Here is a 13,062-nt window from a genome sequence, read left to right on the forward strand (position 1 = left end):
TGGAGATACAAGGTGTTTTGTTTGTGGCTTTTGCAGGTGTGCTGGTTTTGGCTGGGGTAAAGTTAATTTTCTTCACAGTGGCTAGTGTGGGACTGTGTTTTGCATTTGTAGAGAATACAGTGTTGATAATATGGAGATATTTTTGTTATTGCTGAGCACTGCTCACACAGAGCCAGGGCCTTTTCTGGTTTTTGTCACGCTGGTAAGGAAGCTGGGGGTGCATGAGAGGTTGGGAAGAGACACAACAGGGACAGCTGACTCCAGCTGACCAAAGGGATATTCCACACCATGTAACATCATGCTTAGTATATAAAGTCCGGGAAAGAAGGAAGAAGGGGAGACGTTTGGAATGATGGTGTTTGTCTGTCCAAGTAACCATTGCCCTTGATGGGGCCCTACTCTCCTGGAGATGACTGAACACCTGCCTGCTCATGGGAAGCAGTGAATTAATTCCTTGTATTGCTTTGCTTTTGTGTAGCTTTTCCTTTCCTTTTAAACTGTCTTTATCTCAGCCCATGAGTGTTCTAGCTGTTACCCTTCCAATTCTCTCCCAGATCCTATTGGATGGGAGTGAGCTAGTGGCTGCGTGGGGCTTGGCTGCAGGGTGAGGTTAAACCACGACAGCAGAAGACACCTCACTTGAATCACAACCTCCTGTTCAGAGGCCAACAAGAATATCTACTATTCCCTTCAGGAACCAAGTAGGGTCTTGTTTCTAAAGGCAGCCTGTGGAAGCAAAATAGGTTCCACTTACAACCTTCTTTTGATCTAGTACTACAGACTGAATTTATATTCTGGATTTTATGTGCAGCTTTGCACTTGGAGGTTACAAAATGTCAAAGCACCATGAGATTCCTCTCTTCCCACAGGATTTGAGCTATTTTGCTTAATATCTTTCTGTAACTGTGTTTCTGAGGTTAGGCTGCCTGGATAAGTATAAGCATTTTCCTGCATGGTAGGAAGAAGGAACCAGAGTGCTGATTAGATTACTTTCCTCCTAAGTGCATAATTTGAATGCAGAGTTGAATGGATCTACCCTTGTCTTTCAAAACAGGAAGAACAGAATTGGCACTAGAGAAACATGGGCACATCTGGGCAGATCTCATATATGATTCACTTCTGGAACCCGTGTTGACCTAGACCAGCTCTGTCTGTGATAGAAGGCCAAATAAATATGTTTAAACACTCGACTGTTTCTTGACAGTTCTTTTAACTGTCTGTTGCCTTGGATTGAGAGGAATGATCATTGCTGATCCCTGTTGATCTGCATTGGGGGTGCGCTGGGCAAGATACTGTTGCTTAGGCAGTATTATTTCCACACACCACGGTTACAGAGACTGGTAAGAAGTCATCCCTTTCAGTTCAGTTTACATAAAAACTTCAGAAAACCCTGTGAAGGAGAAGAACCCAGTTCAAGGTCTGTCAGAGTAAATGAAAGCACCCAGAAGCTGGAACAGGCAGGATGGGTATTTTCTCAGGGAATTGTGTGCAACACTGGCACGATTCACCTGAAGAAGCAAGGCAAGTGGAATAAGCAATCCTATGACACTAATACCTCTTATATAAGCTCACAAAAGTATTTAGAGATTTAATTGCCTTCAACTTCATTTATTAAGGCATGTAAGTTTCCCCTTGCCATGTTAAGCCATTTTAAATCTCGCATTGGAAAGAATCTCTTTTCCACCTTTGCTTCCTGGTCTTTCTCACACAGATGCATGTTTCAATGACCACATGGGCAGTGAGGTGCCAAAATGTGCCAAATTTAGGCAGTAAAGCTGCAGTAAACCACATGGAGGAATTACATCCTTGAGGTCTGCTGACAATTGTTCATGTGTCTTTCTTCCACTTGGTGTCTCCCTTTAGTCTCAAATCTGGGGCTGGATCTCCAATAGTGCTCTCCTGGGAATGAATATTTGTTATTTACTTCATAAAAGGACCCTAAAGTTTCAGTGATGCACCATGACTCCAAAGTGATTTGCAACATAGAGAACTCACAAAATGTGAGTTCTCCCTTTCCCTCCCCTACCAGTTGTATATCTGTACTATATGCTCCCTAACAGTTTTAAATGTGCTTAGGAAATTAAAATATTTCTTTCTGGCTACTGTTTTTCTTTGTGAAAGTAATATATTCATTGTACAATTCGATATAATTCTTGTTAGAGTTAGAGCTGGTTTGACTCATCCTCTAACAAGTGCTAGATAAGTTCACAGGCATGCAAGAGAAGCACAATAAAATTTCAAATAACATCAAATAAAAGCCCAGCCCCTTGTGCACAAACAGAAAAGGCAAGGGATACTTTTAATACTTCTTTATATTGTAGTGGAAAAAAATTCAGAAGGAGGGGAGGTAATTTCAGCTTTCTTGCACTAGAACCCGAATTCTTTATCATATATAAAACTTGGTTGATAGGGAAATCTATAGGTTTGGATTCCTTTTCAATTTGTGTGTAGTGGAAGCCAGTTTTTCAATGACAAAAGCTACTGAAACTCCCTGCTTTGAAAAACTTTAGATATTTTCTGCTACATGGAAAACACAGCATAAATGACTTAATGTGCTCGATTCACTCCTGTTTCTGGGCTTTTCTGTTTTACCAGTTCCTCTGAGATTAAATCTCTGAGAGAAAGTGGTCCAAATCTAATGTGTTTGGCAGTCCCCTCAAATAAAAGCTCCTTTCTCCAAAGACCTCTTGGTGTCTTGCTTAATTCTGATCTGGAGACCTAGAGACTAGACTCTCAGCTAGTATAAATGAGGCAAGTATACCACATAACAGCAGCCGAGGATCTGGAAAATAGTATCTACCAATAATGTCTTACTTCATGTGGGTTCTACCCAAATAATTCACTAGCCCTCCTGTGGGAGAACAAAGCACTGTATATTTCCTTTTACGAGCTGTTTTGTACATAAATGCTCTTTGCAACCCTAGTACATCTTCACTGAAAACAGTGAGAGCAAGTCTGCAAAATTTGTGTGCATCTTATTTTTAAATCCTTTCCAAGTAACAGAAGAATGTTCATCAGATTGCAAATTCTCAGCACAAAGTAATTGTAAATTGTGCCAGGATTTTCTTAGAGCAGACGCTGAGATAACATCATCCTTTTGCTGTGCCTATGTGGCATGAGTACGGTATCCCGGACTTTCAGGGCTGTGGGATACAGAGTTTGGATAAGGATGGACGTGCCATCTAGTGGCTGCATGTCCCGATTGCTTGGAAAATCTTATATCAAATTATTAACAGGATCCTCACTTCTCTCAGGAAAGTAGAAAAACAGGCATTGCAGAGTCTCATCTGAAAGTCTTAAGTAGCCCATCTCTTCTATATAGCACCAACCTGGAAGATCTCTGTATGAGGCCTCATCTCATTAGCTGTATTTTCAACAACCAGTGTTTCCACTAGCCAATCAATCAGTCCACGGTCACTTCCTCTGACTGAAGAAAAAGAGTTTCTGTCGCTTGCTGTGGGTGAAGATTTCCCTCTCCAGAAGCTTTTCGCCCTTTCTACTTGCAAGATTTTCTGCCCATGCCCCATTTCACTCCTACTCTTTTGAGCTGTCTTAGCAGGCTCCTCTTAGTCCCCCGTGCAGGGATACCACAGGGGTGGCAGCACTGCAGAGAAGGCTCTGTAGCAAGTTATAAACAACTCTTTAATTCTAGTCCTCATGCCAAAAACTGACTAAGGCTGCTATGAAAGGGATGTTAGATGTGGGAAAGCAATTTTCAACCCTCAGGATCCTGCTTGCCACCAGCAGAGTTTCCCCAGTGAGAAGAAGGCAGAGAGGCATATTCCACACTGTCTCTAGACACCCTCCACTGAGCCAGCACTGAGCAATCCCATACATCAGTCCAATATCAAATGCAACCACAGAGGAGGCTTTCCCTTATCTTTCAGGACAATTACCAAGCTATACATCACTTGAACAGTCTGGGAACTATGGGAGATTGTGGTTTCTGGTGAAACGGGAAAATCCTTTCATGGTTAGCACTGGCAATGAAATTTGTAGCCCACCTCCATCTGGGCTGAGCCACGGGTGATCATTCTCTGAGATGAGCTTCCCTCAATGTCAGAGGGCAAATAAATAACTAACTATGTGTGAATGTGTGTTTCAAGAAAAAATCATGCTTTTTTTTTCCTTCTCCCCTCCTGCCCCTCATTTTGCCTTGGAGAAGTTATGGGTTTCCTCAGGTCCTCAGAGAGGTTGAAAACTGTCCAAAATGTGCTTCAGGAAAGTGATCGTTCAAAATGAATCAGTTTCCAGTGTCTGCTCACCATCTGTGTGCCTTTAGGAGATTGTCACACTTTCGGCTGGCTTCATCCATCTCTCTAATTCCTTGGTTACAGTCAAAACAGTTTTAAAAGAGTTTGGTTCCCACAGTGGGAAAGTAACTGGGACACTGCCTGCTAGCATCACTTCACCCACGAGCAGCTGACGCCTCATGGAAAACTTTGAAAAGCAGATTTCTCCTCTGAGTCAGTTCTGCTGATGTAGCTTCTACTCTGACAATTGCCCTGCTCTCTTCTGTTTCTGTACTGTAAGGCCATTTGTATGAGAAGAGGATCCTGCTTTCCTGGAATGATGCGCTCGCTGCCTTTTGTGAACTCACAAGCATCTGTGGCATTGATTCACCCACTTTGAACAATCCAAACTAGTTGATTTTCAGGCAGGAGTCAGATACAATGAGCCGTGGCTTTCTGGTCTGACATGTTTTGAATTATTATTTCGCCTCTGTTACATTTTTCATAGAAATGCCCGAAGCCACTGACAGACTCTGTTTAGCAATAAAGCAATAATCATCTCCACAGCAGCTAAGGGGATGCCAACAAAGATGCTATGTGGCTGAGTCATCTTCGTATTGCAATAGTGCTGCCCAACTAGCCACCCTACAAGATTTAGCAGGCCCAGACTTTTCAGCTGGGATAATTCATCTTTTGCAGTCTCTCTCAATAAGCTTCAGTAACTAAGAGTGTGAAAAAAAGAGCCCCTTTCATTGCAGAAGACAACTAATGGTCTCACCACCTAAAGTGCTGACTGCCCCAATATGTATCTTCATTAAATGTGGCAGTCAGTGAGAAGGTTTAGAAAAAAACAGTCCTTTCATTGTCTGAGAGCTAAAAGAATGATCCCATAGCACCCACTGATCTGTCACTAACAGCTCAGACTGTTGGCCAATGGCTGGATTTCTAGTGCAGATCACAGCAGCTAAAAAGGTGTTAGATATCTGAATAATCATGGGGGATCAGGGTTAGGATTAGAAAGAGAGAGGAAGCAGGAGCCCAAAGTTTGCTTTACTGTGAGTGAATGATTACACCGTATTATTTGTCTACTCTCTAGAGGAATAGTTGCATCCACCCTGCTGATGAGCAGCACCAGCTCTCTACTGCTTCCACATTGTGAGCAGGAACAGGTGTCTCCACAGCTTTTCTTGCCTGTTCTCATCTCTCATCTTGCCACCTCTCACTGCAACATGAAAACTGTTTGACTTTGCCCTATTAGACCATCTATCTGTGCTAGATCCATCCCTGCAGGGCAGAGCCTCTGTTGTCTTACTTTAGGTTCAGTAAAGTTCTCTGCATCCTGCTCAAGAGTGAATTAACTGGGGCTCTCCTCACTCATCTCTTCTATAGCATCATTTGTAAACTGGCTTTTTAGAGGTGACGTCAAAAAGCAGCCACCAAGCTGTGTCCAGATCTCAAATTCTTATGTCACTACCCAGAATTTTGGACACAACTGAAAGGACAGGCAGCATGTTGTGGCCTGTGGTTGCACACACCACCACGCTCCAGATAGATTGTGTCCTTCCTAAGCAGCAGCAGTAATAGGTACCTGGCCCTTTCCACTCTAAGGATGACTGCGTGACCAGGATCAGGGAAGGGGCCACTTTCTGGTGGCCTCAGGGACTAGCCTGCTTTATCCTGACAGTGTAGAGGTCCAAGTGGACATTTATAGCATGACTCCCCACAGTGGATTTATGGCTTGGCTCTGCACTGTGGCAAGCTGCTAAATGCTTAGAGTATGGTATAAATTGGTTGGAGGAGAGGCACAAAGCCAAAGCTCCACAAGCAACACGCAGGAGGTCTTACCGACTATGATGTGTGTGGCAAAATGATGGCTGAGGAGGCTGCTACCATAAATGTGGTTATCACATGTGTTGCTCTAGTAGATGCAGCATCATGTAAACATTTTAAGACTTAGAACTCTTAAAATGGTATTCTACAAGCAGAGGGTTGTTTTTTCTGCAAAAGAGGCCATCTCTCTTCTGCAGTACCAGAAGGAATGAGTACATCTCTCCATTCCTATTTCACTTTTCCCTTGTGTGTACTAAGACAAAACAAAAAGAGGGTGAAGATGGAGGCAATAAAGGAGAAAAATATATGTTTGCACTTCCAGAATGCAAGCAGTTTGGACATTGCAGTCTCGCTTTGACCTTGAAGCACATTCTGGACCCTAGCTGAAGGCCAACCGCTTTTTGTGTGTTTGCCAGTGTTGGGCTGAGAAGGGAACATCAGTACGTGGCATTCCCTCTGCTGGCCTGAGGATTAGTGTGCTGCAGCAACATAAACCCAAAGCCTCACAAGGCTCAGGTGTGCTTCTTGGGTTTCCAACACCCCATTTCAGTGTGTACTGAGGGGCTCTGTGATGGAGGGGAAGGCTCTGGTTATGATCACATTGAAAGCAGAGTGTTACCAGAGGTCACCACTGCTGATAGTTCTCGCCTGTGTGAGAGAAGGAACTTGGTTTTCATCCAAATCTTAGACTCAACAGCACTGAACCCATCACCACATCTGCTTGCACAGCCGCACAGCCCCTCACTGGCAGGCTCAATGGAGAGGATAGTGCTGAAATATAGTGCAAAGACTGATGACACAGTGTCTTTTGTGGAGATAAAGGGAGGCTGATCCCATTCATCACCGCTTAAGCAATGGTTTCAGATGTCTTTGCCTAGCTTTTGTTCTGGTCAGGGTAGAAGTTGGAGGCCTAGTGGCTGCTGGACAGCCTTTGCCAGAAGGTACAGCTCCCTGGGCAGGGGTGGGCAGTTCTCACTCCTAGTTCACTGGAGGGCAGCCCCACACTGGGACATCTCCATCTGCCTTGCCCACATTAGAAAAGCCTGTGTTCAGGGATGTCCCTGCTCCTGTCCGTTGGCATGTCTAGTGAAAAGAAGGGCTCTTCAGAAAGGCTTTTGCTTCTGGCTCAGGAAGAAAAATGCAACACAAACCAGTGACACTTACTCCCTTCTGACCCCCACTGTGGTCCTTTTTCTAAGCAGAGATCCAGCTCTGCTGTTCCCCAGCATGCAGTATGGCAGCCAGGAGTGTGGCTGCAGAACATCAAAGTTAATTAGCATCCAAAAGCAAATAAATCAATCAATACATTCCCAGCCTCCTTAGAAAATCTCATTATTGGGAACCGACCCAGGGAGGGACTCCCAGGAAGAACTACAGAGGAAGGGATTCTCCAAAGCTGTAATTTTTAAGGTTGTACCACTCCGAGAATAATTACAACCAGCAAAACAATGTTCACATCTCACATTAATATAAAGTAATGACTGCATGCCTGTAGCCAGCTAACCACAGAACTGAGAAGAGACTGTCAACTCTTCTGCCCTACCATAATACAAAGCATGTTGGAAATGCTAACAACCGCTTCACGCCAGCCTCTTGTCATCCCTCCTTCTTAAAGACACAGACCAAGGGCTGCTTCGGCCTCCAAATGCTGGTTGTACAGGAGATGTTGTCACTGATGAGTTACCTTTCTGTCTAAACTAAAAATGAAAACTAATATGTTTATAATTTTCAGTGAAGTAGAATTTTAAGGTAATTTCAGGCATTTCTAAAGGCTTTTGTTTCAGAAAAAAACTGCTTCCAGTTTTGGAAATGTGTCAAATTTGAAAATACCATTTTGCCTTTCTTCCTTCCTACATTATATTTGCTTTAATGCTGCTTTCAAGTGTGTCTCCAGCATGTGTTTATAGCAAAGTGCAATGAAATAGTGGAAACAAGAAGTACATACAAATAAACGAAATTATAAAATAGATCAAATCAAATAGTAGTTTTGAAACTCTAGCACAATTATTATTATTATTATATCTGGAAAAAAAATCTAATATAAGGTATTTTTCTTGAGGAATTTTCACCAAAATCAGTGCAGTTTTATCACTTTCATTCAAAGTTATTGGAAAGTCTTTCAAATATCCAACCCAAAATCTTCTGAGATGAGCCTCAACAGAAGTGTCTTAATGGAAATTCAGGTCAGGGTTGGACATTAAATTGAGAGACATTAGGGTTTAATGCAACCAGACTGTAAGATCCCTAAGATATGAACTATATTTTAATTCCGTATCAGGGATTATCCTTGAGCCATTAGAGAGACCATGAGGCAAATAATAAATACTGGTATATTCACTGTGTACAGTGAAGAGAGTGAACTTTTCTCTGGCAGAATCTCACAGGGGAGGCATATTGGAGCAGGTCAGCCCTGGGGAGGGCTGTGCTGCTGTGGCCCTTGGTCCTGTGCTGACTGCCCACACTGACCTGTGGGGGTGAAAACAGTGACCAAGGCCTGACCCACAGCCAGCAGATCTTGATGCTGAGTTTTAAAAGGAATTCAAAAAGCACGTTAAGCATTACACTTTCTCCTTGGCAGTCCTGATCTCTGGAAGCAAAATAGGATACGTATAATTCCAATCTGATCCTCAACATTGTACGAATATTTATGACTCTTTATTCTGATACTTGGAAGAAAAAAAAAAAGAAAGAAAGACATGCAGGGTTAAATTTTAAAACAATGAAACAATGAGAGTGAAAATCAGAAATCAGAGAGTGTGAAATTATCTCGTTTTAGACCGAAATAAAAAGTGAATAAAATACAGCAAGAGTATTCTGGAGATCATGATCCAGAGAGCACACCTTTGTTGCTGGTAACATATATTGAAGGGATTGTTACCAGATCATCTGCCATCAGAAGGAGACTTCTGCAAGTCAGTTTGAACACCAGCATGGGCATGGTTTAGAGGAAGTCTCTGCTTTTGGTAGTGGAGGAGGTTCAGGTTACAATCTTTATATGTCACATTAGTTAGCTGCTTTAACCAAAGTGTTCAGGAGGTCACACTATTTTATCAGCAAATTCTTCTGCTGTGACTTGTTTTGACTCTCTCAGAAGGTCTTTCGGGGTGATGTGTTCCATTTATGCTTCAGCACCCAGGTTCTCATGCAGGATTTTGTAAGATTTCCCTTTGTTCTCCCTCACCTGCTGTGGGTTTGCGGCTATCTGGAGGACTAGTAAGACAGTTGCTTAGTTGCTCATGAGGCTTAAACTAGATAAATAACTAAAGAAAAGTCAAAAGGACACTGAGGGCAGAGATCATACCAAAATCCATAAAGTCAGCAGTGCTTTCAAAGGTTCATGAAAGAGTAGAGTACCTCCACTGTGGTTTCAATGGACTGGAGTAAGTGTAGTGGCAATATTACTTCAACAGCGTAAGTACAAAGTTTTGCAAATGATGTTCTGCAAAACAACCAGATCCACAATGATGGGTACAGTAGAAAATTATTTCATTCCCAGTCAAGAGTGTGGTATGGAGGCCAGATATGCAGGAGGGAAGAGGAGCTTCTTCTAATATTGCTTAGAAACCTGTATCCCTTTTTCTTTCCCAGGAGATTAAACACTAACTGAACATCTGGTTAACCTATGGGTAACGAGGACCTGGGAGCTCCTTGTATACCTCTTGCCATCTGCAGACCCAAGCCTGAGGGGAGGCCAGCCAGCATCTTGAATTGCATGGACAGGTGTGTCCCACTTGGCAGCCACTGAAGACATTCTTTGGCTCATCAGCAGAGCTTAACACTAAAGGCATTCATACCATACTCAGTGGAGAGACTGCAGGAAAAAGGAACTTCTCTGAATCACTTCAGTCCCTTTGCACCCTCCAAACAGCCCAAACTTGTCTCCTGTCCTAGTGCAAAGCTGTCACCACTGGGCACAGGGAGGGAAAGAGCTCACTCCTCTGTTGCTCTGCTGGCACCCTGTGAGAGACCAAGGGGAGGGACCTGTGGGGGAAAAAGTGGCCCAAGAAATTGTACTTTCACTCTGTGTCACTGGGAGGTCACCCCTGGAGGTCTGTCAGCAGCTGACTTATTTAGGATAATCTTTATGCTTCTGCAATTCGGTTCAGGGTTGAAAAGCAAAGCATAGAAGGTGTCATCATCTCCCGGCTGGAGCCTCACCTTCTTCACTGGGGACAATTGCAGCGAAACAGGGACTCTGGCCCCAATTTGCAAAAACCAGCAGAGTTTCTGGGTGTCCTGTGCCTTCATGTCACTAGGCAATAGGCAGTGAATCTCATTTATCTTCCAAGAATCTCAGAAAGCCTGGCAACTGCACCGACACCATCTCACTCCAACTGAGAACTAAGGAATTTTGCCGCAAGACCCATCTGAAACCCGCTTGAGCTTTCCAAGCCCACTGCTCCCTTGGGGTGGGGGAGGTGGGGAGAGAGGCTTGTGTTGATTAATATTAGAAGAAACTCCCTTGAAAGAATGATAGATCATGGCTTGGTGATTTCAGAATCTTTTCTTGTTTCTTTCTTTGATGGGAGGAGGGGGAACTGGAAACAAAAGGCCTAGGAAGGGGGGAATGGAGGGAGGGGTGTGTTTTGAAATCTGCTTCCTTTTGGCCACGCTTGAACTTCCAAGAGCCTGGTTTTGACTGACATCCCTAGGAAATGGGAGAGAAAACTCCATGCTGAGCCAGCTCTCTGACCAGCAGAGAAAGGAGGAGGCATCTGGCTCCAAGGAGCTGAAATAGATGCCTTTAATGTGTCCATCAGCCAGCATCACAGAGGTACACTTGGGTTTTTCAGCTGAAGCATTCTGTTCCTGCAGGCTTCCAGGACCTCTCCATCCCTCTTCAGAGTCCATTTAGCTGAGCACTATATCCACACTCACCTGGATGGCTGTAAGTGGAGCAGCAGAGGAAGACCAGACACAGAGCCACCATGTGTATCCACAGCTAGAAAGAAGGGAGTGGAGCCATCTTTGCAAAATCTGGCTTCACCCTTCCTTGCAATCCTCTCTTCTGGTGCAGGAGGGATGGCAAAGCATTTCAGAGACATCCAATTTAAGATACTGGAGAAGAAATGTGTTAATAAGGGTATCATCTATGCCATGCAGCTGCCTCCCTGTCTGCAGCTCCAGGACTCTGGCCCATATGTGGGGCACATGTCAGAACAGAGCATCACTGGAAAAATGTGCAAGCAGCCCTGAGAAGGGAGATCTGCTTCTTGCATTGCATGGAATTGGGATGGGAAGGTAGGAAGAGTCAGGGAGAGACTGGGAGAAAAGGCTGTCAGCATTATCTAGAGCTGGAAAACTTCTGGAGAGACTACAGAGGCACTTTCAGGATGGTTGTGCCAGGATGGATGCTCGGAACAACACATGGAAGCATTGTAATTTTGTCTGTTTCCAGAGAAACTAAGGTGATGTCTCTTGGGTAGGCACTCACAAAAAAACCACCTTATATTTGTGAGTGAGTCCCCAGCACCAGAAACACCTTTTTGCCTTCTAATGCCTCTTACATCCATCACCCTGGACACATTATCAGCTTAGAGTTTGCCCCTGTGGCCAGGCCACGTGTTTATTGCTGTTCTCTGTGTTACATCTCTTGAGCTCCATACGAGCTAAGGACATGAGCTCCCTCCCAACAACTAGGAACTTCTAAAAGTCTGTCTGTGGTCTCCAGTTTTCCCTGTCTGAGCAAACAAATTTCTCAGCAGAGAACTTTGGAGTTTCCCCTGAGCAGAACTCAAAGGCTGCTGTCTTTTGCTGCATCATGAAACACTTAGTTGTTTACACTGGCTCGTGTTAACTGGCTGTTTTTTTCTAAAAGGAGGAAGAGGGGAGTTCTCATTCTATTAATTGATATTCATCACTAGGATATAGGAGGTTAGGCAATGGATCTGACTACCCACATTTGGTGATGTGCCCATTTCTGATCATAGGTACTTTCCTAATGCTCACCCTAAGCCATTGACACAGAATGTGGTCAAACCCTCTTAATGAAAAGTGAGGGGAAACAAAGCAGACCAGATCTCAGTTCTGCTAAGGAAAAAGGACAGTATAAATGCTACTGTAATGCAGTTTGGGAACATATTCACCTTTCTCAAGTCACAGAGATGTTTCTTTGGTATTCTCCTGCCAATGTTTACCAATTGGCAAACTCCTGCTGAGTTTGTGTTTTATCATGGAAGTTACATGACACACTGTCATGGTCATGAGTCACATCAGAGTGTCTTAAGGAAGCCTGTGTGCTCTGTCTGTCACTTGCAATGCAGACTTTCTTTGGGTTAGGGAAAAATTGGTACCAAATAAAAGGAATGAATGTGGCTAATGACATGCAGTCATGCTATTTACTGGCTAATGACACATGGCAGTCTCTCCTTGTGTAGATGGCCTGCTAAAGTCCATATTGTGTTGGACCAAACCGTCCGTTCTATATTACATTTACAAGCAATCAACTGACATTTATGTTGTTTTGGACTGGAGCAGGTGCCCCTGGACTGACAGTTTTCCTGTAAGATTCTCTTTTCTCCTTGGGCTTATCTTCTGACATCTTCAACACTGCTCAGGCCAGATAGTGCCAGAAAGGAAGATTTACCCTTGCTGAGGAGAGTGTATGTTCACCTGAGCTCCAGACACGAGCCACAGAGAGCAGAACTGACTCTACCATGCTCCCCCACCTTGAGGAGCAGTACATGGGCTGGCTGCAGAACTTGTCCCTCTGCAGGCAAGAGTCCTCTTCCCACATCCTGTCTCCAGTTTCTCATGCTGCCTGTGATGAATAGTGAGCCTGGGGAAACCCACAAGGGTTTAGCTCCCCATGTTTTAGCTCTCCCAGCACTCTGAAATCCTGCCCTCAGTGTTGAGAGACAGTAAGCTTGCACGCGTCCAGACAAGGACTGTACAATGATAGATAATACCAATAAAGCCCTGAGCTGTTCTAGAGAGGGGAGGGTGATTTATCCCCAGCCAGACGGCTGGGCTGAGCAGAGTGGAGAGCGGAAATCCTACA

The sequence above is a fragment of the Myiozetetes cayanensis genome, unplaced genomic scaffold (genome assembly GCF_022539395.1).
Source record: "Myiozetetes cayanensis isolate MyiCay16 unplaced genomic scaffold, myiCay2020 scf6-25, whole genome shotgun sequence".
Lineage (NCBI taxonomy): Eukaryota > Metazoa > Chordata > Aves > Passeriformes > Tyrannidae > Myiozetetes > Myiozetetes cayanensis.